We start from the raw sequence: 2,607 nt of genomic DNA, 5'->3' as shown, positions 1-2,607 counted from the left end.
CCTGATGTGGGGCTCGATCCCAGGATGCTGGGATCACGACCTGAGCCGAAGGCAGACGCTTAACAGACTGAGCCACCCAGGCACCCCTATATTATTTTCTTTATCCTCACTCCCATTCTCTCAGAGACCTGAGGGGTGTCGAGAATTCATCTGGCAAAATCATATAAGCAGACACTCAATGGTTTAAGTGCCCCCTCTTCCACTACAATGAAACCAAAGACACCATTAACTAGTGACAGGTTATGAGTCCTGAGCTATGCCATTTTATTTTTATTTATTTATTTTTAAAGATTTTATTTATTTATTTGAGATAGAGAGAGAGAGCGTGAGCAGGGGGAGTGGCAGAGGGAGAGGGATATAAGCAGGCTCCCCACTGAGTGGCAAGCCTGACGTGGGTCTCAATCCCAGGACACTGAGATCATGACCTGAGCCAAAGGCAGACACTTAACTGACTGAGCCACCTAGGTGCCCCTAAGTTCTGCCTTTTTAAAACATGGCTCTCACATTTTTTATACTTCTCTGATTGAGTGGTGCTATCTAGTCCCCTCCCCTTGAATCTGGGTTCTGTGAATGCTTGGCTAATAGAATATGACAGAAGTGGCACTGTGCCAGTTTCTGGGCCTATGCCCCAAGAAACTGGCAGCTTCTTCTTCCTGTCTCTAGGGGTGTTTATTCTTGGAATCCAGTCACATGCTGTGAGGAAGGCCAAACAGCCCATGGAGAGGCATCTATGGAGAGGAACTGGGGCTCCTGGCCCTCAGCTCTGGCTAAGCTCTCAGTTGACAGCCAGCACCAACTTGCCAGTCAATGTGAGTGAGGCATCTTGGACGTAGATCCTCCAGCTCCCAGTTGAGCTACCCTAGCTGATACCACATGAAGCAAAGATCAACCCACCTTGCCAAAGCTTGTCCATTGTTGTGACCAGTATGAATGTTGTTGTATTAAGCCACCAAGGTTGGGTTGGTTTGTTATATAGCAATAGATAATCAGAACACAGATTATGGGCAGCTGACCAATAGGTGGGAGAGATCTTTTGGGGCAGGCTGTTCCATGTATTGTGAGCTCTATCTTGCAAGTGGTAACTGGTTTTATCTATGTGTAGGGCTGGCCTTTGGCTGAGTTATGGAATGGAATTGTCATGGGATGTGGTTATTAAGTTTAATGCTTCAGTCTTAAAGAATAAACAACAAACACAAAATGTTTTTACCAAAATTGTTGGACAGCATTGCACTAAATATTGACCTTCTCCCTGCCAAATCTATTCCTCCCCCATACTCCATATCTCAGACATGATATCATGTCCCATCCAGTTACTCAAGTAAAACACATAGGGGTCATCCATGAATCCTCTCTTTCCCTGACCCCTCAATCCAGTTCATTAGAGAGTGCTGTTGGTTCTATCCTCAAAATGTATCCTAAATCTGTTACTTTTCTCCATCCCCACCGTCACAACTCTAGGCCAAATTATCCTTTTGTCTTACTTGGACTAACCTGTATAGGACACAAACTGCTGGTGCATCTTCTCAGATTCTTTCCCAAGGTTCTACCCACTTTCCAAATTGTGCTGCGGCCATTCCATGTTTTGGCATCCTTCCTGAGCTCTCAGAGCTACAGGGTAGTCTAAATTGAAGCCCTGCACCTGCCTGACTCTCATGTCCTATACACTGAGCCTGTGAGTGCCAAGGTATCACACCATCTATGGGGCTGGGGTCAGGCTTTGTGAGAAGCTGCCAAGGGACCAAATGATGAAACTCGGGAGGGGGAGTCAGCATCTTGCAGTATGAAACTTGACTAGTGGAAATGAGGAGGCATGAGGGTTCCCAGCAGATAAATGTCTCTGACTTTCTCCCTTTCTGCCCCAACTCTGAAATGCGTGCGCGCCTTTTCTTTTCAACCATTTGGAGCAAACATACCCGGCAAGTGACCTGCAGTTGGTGACGCAATGTCCAGTGAGGTCATGCATTGCATCACATTGTTGTTCTACATCGTTCCTTGCCTTACTTACCCTTTCCCCTCATCCATGTTGCTTTAGGCTTGCACAACTCCCCAGTGGTTAGGACTTGAATTCCTGGCTCAGGCTCGGTTTTAGAAAAACCAGGCTAAGACATTTGGTGTTAGAAGTGGTTCTAGGAATCACAGACCTGTACCTCTGAAACAAATAATACATTATATGTTTTAAAAAAAAAGAAAAAAGAAAGAAGAAGATAGCAAGAAGGGAAGAATGAAGTGGGGGAAATCGGAGGGGTAGACGAACCATGAGAGACGATGGACTCTGAGAAACAAACTGAGGGTTCTAGAGGGGAGAGGGGTGGGGGGATGGGTTAGCCTGGTGGTGGGTATTAAAGAGGGCACGTACTGCATGGAGCACTGGGTGTTATACGCAAACAATGAATCATGGAACACTACATCAAAAACTAATGATGTAATGTATGGTGATTAACATAACATAATAAAAAAAAAAAGTGGTTCTAGGAAACAGAGTATCAGGATGGGGTTTTGGAGTTGGATTGTTGACCCGTCTAAAAGCAATAGGGACCCTGTGGGTGGTGTTAAGTGTATGGAAATAGCCCCTGACGTGAAGTGCCATTGCAATTACTTGAGCTTTCA

This window comes from Neomonachus schauinslandi, chromosome X, assembly GCF_002201575.2.
Source record: "Neomonachus schauinslandi chromosome X, ASM220157v2, whole genome shotgun sequence".
NCBI lineage: Eukaryota > Metazoa > Chordata > Mammalia > Carnivora > Phocidae > Neomonachus > Neomonachus schauinslandi.
Note: the sequence above shows the minus strand (reverse complement) of the source record.